Consider the following 12,149-nt stretch of genomic DNA (forward strand, 5'->3'; position numbering starts at 1 on the left):
AAAGCATTTCAAAATGTTACTGTTTTGCTGTACTTTGGGTCAAAGGAATGCAGGCTTGGTGAACAGAAGAGACTTCTTTAAAAACAACTTTACTCTTCAAAAACTTCTGACTGGTAGTGTTTAGGCAACTTCATTTTATTCTCTAATTTCTAGCTTTTAATTGGCTTAGAAATCAGATAACTGCTGGACAATAATCAATAATAATGATTTGTTCATGTTTATATACTACAAACACGTTTTTATCACATAATAAGGCAGAATAGTTTCTATACTGTATTAAATGCTGTCAGTTAGCACTGCATTGTTCATATACTTTATTTATTACCTGGAGATGACTTGAAAAACACAAATAAACCATAAATTGTCGCAATCGTATGTTTAATGTCTTCATGTTTTCAAATGTTTCTGTTTTCATACAGCCACAGCTGTGGTTCAACTTTCTGTGTGAGAGCGCTCTTCAGCATCGAGTGTGAATGAAACACACACTGCAGGAGAGTTTAGCGCTCCGCGATGTTCATCTCACACATAGACTGTATAACAACATGGACGAAGTGTGCTTTTCTGTTTTCTGAAGAACGTTTTTAAAGCTCAAAGAGGCCGGAGTTGGTTGCTGAAGTTCTTGAACCTGAAGGGTGAAATTAGCTCTATAGACCAAAGTCATTTTATGTACCAGGCTGTTAACATGTTGTTTTTCTGCTGTAAGGTTGGGAATTAAGGCTACTTTAAGAAAACATTTTAATAAATAAACTTGTTTTATGCATACAAATAATTAGATATGCTAAAACAATTTAATAACAATAAAAAAATATGGTGGGCCATAAATGTAATTTATTAAAAAAAAAAAAAAATTGATGTGAAAATCTACAAGTTTCATGATTTTAATGAATTAGGCATGCTTTTTGATTTATACAATTTAATTTAACTATTAAAAAGGAGTCAAGAAAAATTTAAATGGAATAAAAAAACTGAATCCAGAAAAATTAAAACAGATTTTGGAAAATAATTTTTCTTAACCTATTGTCAGATATTTCAAAATTAAGATAATTTTTAATTTTAGAAAACAAGACTTAATATCTTAAATAATTTCACAATAATTTTCATATGTATATTTTTTTTTTGCAGTGATAATGAATAAAATAGAAAACTAAATAATAAAATAAATCTATAAAATAATTGTTTTTAAACAAATGCAATTAAATAAATAATAATATAAATAAATAAAAATAGTTTTTTTTCCCGAAATAAATAAATTGATGGATGGATGGTATTTGGGAGAAAAACAAAACAGAATTTAGTTAAAAATGAAAATGTAATTTGGGGAAAGTAAGTGAAGGGTGTAACCGTTTGGTTCGGTTTCAGTACAGCAGGAGGAAAAAATACTAAACATAAATTCTATTTTATTATTATTTAACAAAAGTTTTTTTAAAATAAATTCTATTATAATTAAAAATTTCTAAGAGACAAAAATCTACAATTAACAAGAGAGCACACACTTAAATTTGATTACTATTTATTTTTAACTATAATAATCAACTCTCAAATTAAAAATAATTTCTGTAATATATATTATATTTATATTTGTTGTTTAAATATAATAATTTATAGTTATAACTCTATAAAAATATTAATATTAAATGTTTAAACATACACATTAAATAAGGAAGACATCACTAACAGTTAAAGTAAATATGAAGTAAAGTCCAGTATTTCCTAATTTAGGATTGCTCTTCTCTAGACTTAATTTCTCCAGCAAAAAAACGAGCTGTAGACACTGGTGACTTCCTGAGGGAAATCAGGTTTTGTTCACAAGCTGTTTTAAAGATGTTTTCCCACGGATGAAACACTGATTAAGCGATTACGTACCGAAAGACTGACATTTTTTGGTACAGATACATGCACTGTTACACCCATAAAATAAATCAATAGTTAGTTTGTTAGTTTCGTGTTTTGACCCTTGTAACCTTGTATCCTAATAAACAGAGTTATGACATCACATTTTAGATTATGGTGAGATTTCACAATTCTCAGCACAGCAAAAAGTAATATAAAGTCCAAACACTGTTAAAGACAAGTAATCAGAAACAAATATACTGTACCAATTACAACCCGTAGAACAGTTAAATACAATAGAATAAAGCTTTTAATTTTGTCATTTACTCCCGCTCATGTCATTCAAACCTGTAAGACTTTCTTCAGTGAAACACAAAAGAAGATGTTTTGAGAAATGTCCAGAGAAGAAAGAAACTCACAGAGATTTGATGACAGTATACGATGATTTCTGGATGCACGAAGCAGAAATCAGCTGGACTGATCTGGACAATATTCCTTAAAGAATAATGTTTTAATAATAAATGTCATTACACTGTAAAACCCGACAAGTTAGCTTAACTCAAACCGTTTGAGTAAACAGATTGCCTTGATTTAAACCATGTAAGTTTTAAAACTTTGCATTCAAGTAATTAAGTGATTAACTAAGTGCTGATTGAGAATTAGTGATGAACAGCTGCTGTTAACAAACAGAATCACTGAAGAAAAGAGAAACACAAGAACTACTACAACTGACTTCAGACACAGCCTTAGATGAAATCAACTGAAATAAAATACATGAAATCTCTCAAGATCTGATTAAACAACCCCACAAACAGCATCACCAGCTCCACTTATTAATAACCAGACTGACTTTATTTCTGTCAGACGTCTACAGAAGATCTTATTGAGAATGAACTAAGGTTTAGATGTTGATTTATTGTTTCATTTGAAGTAACCATGTTAGAGATCAGTGTTTGCTTTAGTTGTGCTCTTGACCCTTGATTTCTGTCTTTGTGTTTTCTCTGGCTGTTATAACCGTGTGTTTCTGAAACATATTTGTTGTATTCAAAAGCCCAGAAGAAATGCCATCAGGTGTTAACCTGTACCTAGGTGTAGGTTGTTATACTTTATATTGGCGATGGTAATTATCAATTATTGAACTGTACGGAGTCTAATCTCTGATGAAATAGGTATTGTGTAATTTGATTGATTATAGTAAAAGTGATTCTAAGAGCCAGTGGTTCTGTGATAATCAGTTAATCTGAATGACTTTTCAAATAGTGTGGTCTTCTACGGTGTGAAACAGTCACACACAGACATCAATAATCAGAATATGAACCTCAACAATGGTGACCATAAAAAAACATGCTGCAATGCATGCTGGGTACTACTGTAGTACAAAACTCATCCATGGCTCCCAGCATGCTCTGCAGTTTTAAAACTTACATGGTTTAAATCAAGGCAATCTGTTTACTCAAACGGTTTGAGTTAAGTTAACTTGTCGGGTTTTACAGTGTAGTAGTAATACCATCGTTACATTAGGTAATATATTTCTGTCACAATTTCTTCAAGTTAAACCAAATTTTATTCACAGGTTGTTGTGAAGACCTTTAGGTTTCTGCTTATATATGATATGATGATAGTTGTACTCAAAATAAACATTAAAATGCTTCTGAAGTGACTCTCAGAGCATTATGTTTATGTGTTCATGTACTCAGATGCTGAAAAGCATCATGTGTGCATCGAATCCTCACGTTTGTGCCATTCATTCATATTTAAATTGTATTTTTGCAGATTATTATTCACAGAAACTACTCCATATAATTTTTTGATTTAACTGTACAGACTTACTTTTGACTTTCCCATCCAAAATGTAAAAAACAAAAAAAGGTTGGGGAAAAAAAACACATTAAGATGACGAACATTACAAATAGAGTTAAGGGGGAAATGCTATAAAAATGTATAATATTTGATAGAAGAGCTGACGGACCTCAAGCTAAAGTTGGTTACAGCAGAAGATCACGACTTCATTTAAACATGTGGCGGGGGTTTATGGGTAAATAATCCCATCAGCCCCTGCAGCAGCTCCCATCAGTGACATCACATGATCAGGACATGTGTGGTTTACTGAAGATCATTTCCTGTCTCTTTCACCATCATCGTCATCATCAGTGCTGTAATCACTCTCAGTATCTGCTCTTCTGCTCCTTCACACAGCATTCAGTTATTTTTACCACAGTTTAATTGCACATCACCCATCACTCGTCAACACTCGTTCACTCACAGTGTTCGCTCGACACTCCGAGCTGCACAGAAGTGCTCCGCAGGCCACATGCACCGTGCATGTGCACGACAAGATAAGAAATGCACTGTGTAAATTAGTTATGACATGCGTTTGCATACCAACATGGTTGACAGCTGTTGATGCACAATTACCATTTTAGATCAACATACTCTACAGAGTAAGATTTCTATTCAAACTGAAAGCATAAATCTAGAATAAATAGTTTAAAAAGCACAATGCAAAACTGTGACATGTAATTCACTGACGCTCTACAGTCAGCAGCGCTAACCCAGAAGTGCATATGATGAGGTGGGTGATATAAGATAAAATTCATATCACGATATTTTACACTGACCAGGCGATATTGATATTATATTGTGATATGTGAAAAAATTACAGGCGAAGTATTTAAACCTTATATAACTAGAAAAAAGTGAGGGATTGGACAAAGACCTGAAATCATCAATGTTGTAAACATTAGTGCTGCCTAATGTTTTTGAGGAAACTATTTTTTCAGGATTCTCTTCGTTATGAATATTTGAAACTGTTCTTTGTGTCAGCGCTGGAGTACATGCTTAGAGCGAAACTATGCATCGTTCATTTATATTTCTATCTCTATACTCTAATGTGTACTGCAGTCCGAATGCATAATGCTGAAGAGAATCCTTTCTCCCGCTCCTCAGAATCACTCTCACGTGAGGAAAGGCAACAGGAATGGATGGCTAGGCTTTGTTCAAGTAGATTCTATGATCTCTGACCAGTACGTTCACTGGCTTCCACAGATGCAATTCACTGCAGCTTCTTCTGCCAACTGGTGACCTCTGACCTCTGAAGGGCGGTGACAGCAGCGGCAATCCACCTGTCACTCAAGTGGCCACGCCCTTAATTATGCAGAACTTTAAGGCTTAATATAATTTAAATGAAGGGCATGTCATGAAGGGCAAAATTAGCTATACAGACCAATACAAGGCTGTAAACATTTCTGCTGCTGTAAAGTAAATGCTGTGCAGTTTTACTCGCTTCCGTGTTGGTTTCACGAGAGAGACCGCTCGACCAAAACATGCAGACACTCTGACACTGAACACACATTTTAAAGCAGAATAAATAGCTTTAGAATTGTTTCTAATAGAAAGAAGTGTGTAAACTTTCCTACTTGTCCTATCTGCAAACATATTACAGTATTCAATGCTAAAATATACATACAGCAGCCTTAAAAACAACATGAGCATCAACAGCTGCTGATCCGTACGGTTCAAGACAACGACGAGCGTCAATGTGAAAATGACTGCACTATTTAATCTGCTGTCCTGATGTTACTTCAAGAGCATCATAACGGCAAATAAACTCCTGCAGATGTTCAAACACTCATAAATCATTGTGCATGTGTCTGACATCATTCACAACGACTCACGAACCCCGCGGTGCACACATCTGCGTCTGCACTTCTCTTCATGCGTTATCATGTTGCGTGTGTGTTTAGGATTCCGAGTAATATTTGTGCAGTTTATTACATCATCTCTAGCAGCTGATCATAAATCAGTCTTTAATTACAGACAGAAGCAGCAGCATTAAAGCGTGATTACTGAGCTGCTCGTCCCATTATATCTCAAGCACTGGACTCAAACTGCTTCCTGTCAGCTGCGCTTCTATGAACAGACTCGGGGAACGGATTCATTCGCTCACACTCACTGGAGCGTTACTTACATTACAGGATACTTCACATTAACCGCAGTTAATGCATTTGTTACATTATGAATTAATCTTTGTTAATGTTAATTAATAAAAACATTGCTGTTCAATCCCTTGAAGCTTTTCTTGAGTTCCTCACCATAAAACACAACAGAACATCTCAAAAGGAGACGCAGAGACACACTGGAAACACTGGCAGATCAGAGACATTTCACTTCAGAAACTCTTGTGATGTTCTTAAATTAATATCACATGTCATGACAAAACGGGAAGGTGGAACACATCAGCTGATGTGATTAATAATTTATATAAGCAGCAGACATACTGTATAAATGATGTTATTTCTGAGCCGGTGAGGGTCCAAACGCTGTAAAACACTGTGATGCAAGAAACAAGAGCATCTCAAGAGTGTTTGAGAGAAGCTATCTCAAATTTGTGGTTACTAGATACAGATTAAAGCAAAGATGAAACATAAAAATAAAATAAAATAAAATAATAAAAAAGCTAATAAAATTTGAGTGACTTTTCCAAGTCTGAATCCCAATCCTGATCTGTGAATCAAACACAACTAATTCTGATCAGAGCATCCAGAAGAATCAAGTGCTCCACAGACTGGATGTGTCATGATGAGAGGAACTTCCTGAAGTCCAGAGGAAGTGATGGAGAGCATCCTGCTGCGTCCTGATTGGATGAAGGAGTGATGACAGGGGCTGCTGCTGACCAATCAGATCAGCTGATGCTACTGAGACCATATAAACACGCATCAAGACACTGACCTCAATACAGACTGTTGGACTGAAGCGCATTCGCTCCATGATGATCAGCTCACACACACTAGAGAATCATACAGTCAAATCCAATCCAGTCAAGATATAACTTTAAAACTTATCCTCCTCGAAAATGCGTTCAGATCAAAAATCATCTTTACATGATTAGTTCACTAAAATGTAAGAACTGGATGAAAATGTGTTCATCCTCAGGTCATCTAAGATTTAGATGAGTTTGTTTCTTCATCAGATTTGGAGAAATGTGTTATTGTACCACTGTCTCACTGCAGTGAATGGGTGCCGTCAGAATAAGAGTCCAAACAGCTGATAAAAACATCACAATAATCCACAGCACTCCAGTCCATCAGTTAACATCTGGAGAAGACAAAAGATACATTTATACATTACATTTATTCATTTAGCTGACGCTTTTATCCAAAGCGACTTACAATTGCCACATATGTCAGAGATCGCACACCTCTGGAGCAACTAGGGGTTAAGTGTCTTGCTCAGGGACACGTTGGTGTCTCACAGTGGATTCAAACCCGGGTCTTTCACAGCAAAGGCATGTGTCTTATCCACTGCGCTAGCACCACCCCAAGATGAAACAAATCCAGCATTAAGATGTTTTTAACTCAAATACATAGAGTCAAATCTAAAATACTAATCAAATACATCTGCTGTTGTCTCTCACATCAGAACCCAAACACAAATTTGTTTATACGCTGCTTGATCTGTGCAGATTTCTCTCCTGATTCAGATCAGAACACTTGTTCACTGGAGGAAGTCTTATTATGAACTCATATTTTAGTAAAAAACGTCTTTAAAAAACTTTTTCAATTTTTCCATTTCACACAGAATACAGATCACTGTCTGAACCACAGAAGTAAAAGCAAACTATCTGAATTGCATAGCATCATTTTTTTTTCTCTCCAATGTATCATATTGCATTGAATCACATTGTATCGAATTGAATCGAAATTAGATCGCACTGCATCATAACAGTGAACTGTTATGAGATGCACATCTCTACTCTAGATGGACGTGATCTTCGCATCTTCTAACAGTCAGACTCATGTTAGACATCGATGTTTGCTAAAGCACATCACAGCGGGCACGACTGCTATTTCCAGCACAAAACAGTCTGGAATGATTGTGACCTGCTGTGCTCATTGAGCAGCACTGAACTCTAACGATTCTTTAATTGTCTCTAAACTAATGAAACAGAGCTCTTTACTCCTGCTCTGATTCACATGAGATATCACGATATCAGCCGTTACTCCATAAACCGACAAACACAGTGTGCAGCACATTACACTACCTCCTTTGAGCTGAATGTGTAAAATTAAAAACAGTTATTTCAATATTAAACTATTGTTTTGTCTTCTAATGCTTTTTCTCAAAAACTGAGGAACATAAGCTCAATTTAATGAAGACTTCGATCAGTTAGTTCAGCAAAGAAACAAAACCTGTGCTAACTGAAAGAAATCAAATTGACAAAAAGATTTAATCCAAGATTTGGTGATAATATGGAAAAACAAGAGATTTACAAGCAATTAAATTAACTTTATTTTACATTATGATTTTGTCTTATGAAAACAGGATAACTCAGATTAAAATATTGTTTTATTTTATTAATTTTTTTGTGTGTGGGTGTGTGTCATATATAATTTTTACACTTATTTGTATAGCTTTTTATTATTTTATTTTCTATTTGATTGCATTGAAAATTCAAGGAAATCCACGATTTAAAAAAGTTCAATAAATGCAAGTCAGTGAATAATGGTGTTAAATAATCATGCTCTCAATACTGACCAAAATAACTGTGTTTATGACTTTTGCCATAATCTAAGCTGAGTTCATCGGGTCACTGAAGGGTCAGACCAGGTAGAAACAGCTCCTTACTGATGTCATGACACATCACACACACTACAGCTGCCCAAACATTATCATTATCATAACACTGAGAGGATCTGCACATCTCAGACCATTGCTGTTGTGATTAATCACCAGAATCAGGACATTATTAATGACAGCGAAGAATCTGACATCTGCAGTAACACACACACACACACACAGACAGAACCGGAACCAGGAACACTTCCCATAATGTACTTGCTACATCATTAGAAGAACCAGACGAGTCCTCTGCACAATCTGACTTTGCTGCAGTCTGGAATTGAACTACTGGTTTCGTCTGGTCAGAGGAGAACTGGCCCCCAACTGAGCCTGGTTTCTCCCAAGGTTTTTTTCTCCATTCTGTCACCGATGGAGTTTCGGTCCCTCTGGCTTGCTTAGTTGGGGACACTTCATCTACAGAGATATCATTGACTTGATTGCACAGATACTATTTAAACTGAACTGAGCTGGATGATGACATCACTGAATTCAATGATGAACTGCCTTTAACTGAAAATTTAGTGTTTACTATTGTCCTTCTGCATTATTGACACACAATTTTCCTAATAAATGCTGTACATTTGCTTTAACACGATCAGTATTGTTAAAAGCGCTAGATAAATAAAGGTGACTTGACTTGGCTTGATACTCACACACACACACACACACACACATAATTTCTACTATAATAAATTCATCAAGCGCGCACCCGAGCCGCGTTCAGCACCGAGGACAGCGACGAGCTCGACGCATTTCAGGCCGCAGCAGGACGCGTCGCGTCGCGTCGGGATCCACAGGAGCGGTGAAGTTGCAGCCCTGTTCTGAAGCGTTACGCCGCGTTATAAGCGCCGAATCGCGTCCAATCGCGCCGCTGCTTGTTGCTAGGAAGGACTGGGATGAAGATCGCTCACCTGCTGCGGAGGGAAGCGCGTCACATTCCTATCAGCGATGCGCTCCGCTCCTGCGGGAACGTTGCGGAGGGGAAAACGGTGTTATGTGGTTGTCAGTGCCATGTTATTCTCCGGGATTGATGCTGGAGACTGCGCGCTACATCCGGGGTGCTGGGAATCACGGCACCTGACAACCGAGCGGCTCGCTCTACTATGGCGAAGGCGTCAACAGAAATAATCATGAGCCAGGCGTTCGCTATTGGACGAGAGCAGCGCGACGTCACTACCGATCGCTTACAATTCAATACGTAGGACTTCCAATTGGAGGGTTAGTACGTAACGGTCATTGTCTTATGAATTAATAATCACAAACGAAGCATTCCCTTATATCAATTTAAATTGAACCTATGATTATACAAAATTACAAAAAAAAAAAAAATTCTGTATTTTTATCTGTCTACATCTATATATCATTCGACAAAATACTTTAGTTAGACAACCGAAGAACTAAAGAACTTAAAAAAAATTAAATAATAAAAAAAACATTCTATAACTATTTAGAATAATGGAACGTCTGTATTATATTTTTAAAACTGCAAAACTGCAGGTAATTTTTAGAAACATATTAAAAGCGTTTCATTCTGAGAGAAAATCAAAATAATAAGTCTTCAATAGATCTGCAAAACACTAACAGAAATATTCTGAGATTATCTACTGAAGGGGTCACTAAACTGCGTCCGATTATCGTAATTAATATTCGGAATGATAAGCCGTCGACGGTAACAAGGCAACTTTGCAGTATGTAAACAGTTTTGTTTGAGATGTGAGAGTGGGGGTGAGAGGTAAGAGCAGGCAAGACGGACAGTTCTGACCTCTCGAAGTGTAACAAGTGGAGCATTAATATGGGATCAAAATCCCACCAAATGTATTGCAGAGATCGAAAAATAATAAGCATAAATCAAATATTTAAAAACACGTGTAAAATGATAACGCACAAAACCGAAAAACAAATGCTTTTTTTTAAATAACAAACAGCGCAGTCATGGATCGAAAAATAATAAGAGTGAATAAAAAATGTAAACACATTAAAATTATATTGCACAAAACTGAAACATGAATTCAAAATTTTCCAAAATCGCAAACAAAATTGGGTTTCCTGCTCATATGTTATTTTTTGTGTGCTTGTGGTCTTTTCCCCTTTGCTCTTGTTTCCACGTTCTGCGCTTGCGTTTCTAAATGTTGCAGTTATGCCGCGTTTCCACCTAAATTACCCGGAACATTTATACCAGGAACTTTTTCCCCAGGAAAAACTTTCCCCCCAGACCTGCTGCTCTCTGCGTTTCCACCGCGGTCTAAAGTACCAGGAAGATTAGGCAAATAGACTGGTGACGTAGATCTGCGCGCGTTTCTCAATACAAAGTGTTCAATACAAAGATTTTGGACGTGCATCCTCTGTAGTTTAGACTTCGCGCATTTGACTCGGGAGTGTGATGTCCGTAAACATGATAACATCAGTCAGCTCGCCTTGACTACTGCAATTTTAAATATATGACTACTGAGGGGCATTTTTTTACCTGGAACTTTATTTAGTTCCTGGTTCCTGCGGTGGAAACACACCGAGTACCAGGCCAATGTCCCTAGTTAGAGTTTCATGTAAAGCAGGGCAGGCTTCAGCGTCACCATTGGCCCAGAAGTTCTAGATTGACAGCTGCTCCTCTATGGCGTTATTTTTGTGCCTCAATCCTGAGCGAGTAATTGTACGTTTTGAGCACAGAGAACTTAAAGAGTTTAGTTTAACAAACGGAAAATTAGTTTTTGGCTCTATATCTCATTTTGTCTTTTGGGGTTTACAGATCGGTTTATGGCTTCAATATTTCATGCGCACTTGTGGGTGGCGCTGAAACGCTGCTTTCATCTGATTGGTCGAATCGCTCCGCCTTCAGCTCGGTCTTTTCATTCTTTCGGCAGAATAAGAGTCAGTGCGAGTGAAGCACTGTAATGTCTGAAACCACTGCTCACTGTTAATTAGCATAATATTTGAAACAGATGTGGCTGGGCACATAATTCATGCTGCTGTGACTTGCAAGCAGGGCCGGATTGGGACTCATTTTCAGCCCTGGAGTTTCATGCCTTAGACCCAGCCACTTTAGTTCACAACTATATCGACTATATTAAAATAATGTAATTAAAACCTCAGAATATAATTCCCTACAGCCTGTTACAGATCACTCGGGAGGCTGAGGAGTAACAGACAGAAGGGTTTATTAATAGACACAAGCAGAGGAGCAGGTAGTGTTGGGTAGATTGATGAATGGATCCGTGCAGGCTGGGTGAAGACGTCAGAGGAGGAAGGTGAACCACGCACACGCACACTGGGGATCTGGATCTTCGGAGAATCGCTGGAGAGAGGTAAGTAGAAGAAGAGTTAGTCCTTAGAGTTAGCATACAGGTAAGACCTTGTCGTGAACGAGACCGGACGCTGATTGAGTGCATGACTGTGGTATTTATGGTGCCGAGGTGATTGGGTAATGATGAGGGTCAGGTGGAAGTGCTCAGTACTCAGGTGAGGGCGTGCGTTGTGAATGAGTGGAGGTGGAACCTGGCGTGTTTGTAACAGTACCCCCCTCCCCACGGCCCGCTCCTGAGGGCCGAGGACCCCGATGACGTGGTGGAAGTCCTCTTCCCCTGGGAGCTGGTCGGTCAGGATGATTGGAGTGGAAGGTGTCGGGTAAGTTAGGATCCAGGATATCATTGCGTGGGACCCAGGAACGTTCCTCTGGACCGTATCCTTCCCAGTCCACTAGATATTCC

The 12,149-nt window shown here is 37.5% G+C and overlaps 1 protein-coding gene across 2 annotated transcripts in view; it reads right to left on the minus strand.

Moving 5' to 3' along the window:
- LOC132106360 (serine/threonine-protein kinase PAK 5-like) overlaps nt 1-9,549 on the minus strand; it is a 63,992-nt gene extending 54,443 nt beyond the window's left edge. Inside the window, exon 1 of one of the 2 annotated variants that reach the window (XM_059511971.1) lies at nt 9,360-9,549. The gene's annotated coding sequence lies outside the window, so the exon portion shown is untranslated. The remainder of the gene's footprint in view (nt 1-9,359) is intronic. The other variant, XM_059511972.1, reaches the window with a different exon arrangement.
- Nucleotides 9,550-12,149: the final 2,600 nt, after the last annotated feature.

The sequence above is a fragment of the Carassius carassius genome, chromosome 27 (assembly GCF_963082965.1).
Source record: "Carassius carassius chromosome 27, fCarCar2.1, whole genome shotgun sequence".
In the NCBI taxonomy this organism is placed as follows: Eukaryota; Metazoa; Chordata; class Actinopteri; order Cypriniformes; family Cyprinidae; genus Carassius; species Carassius carassius.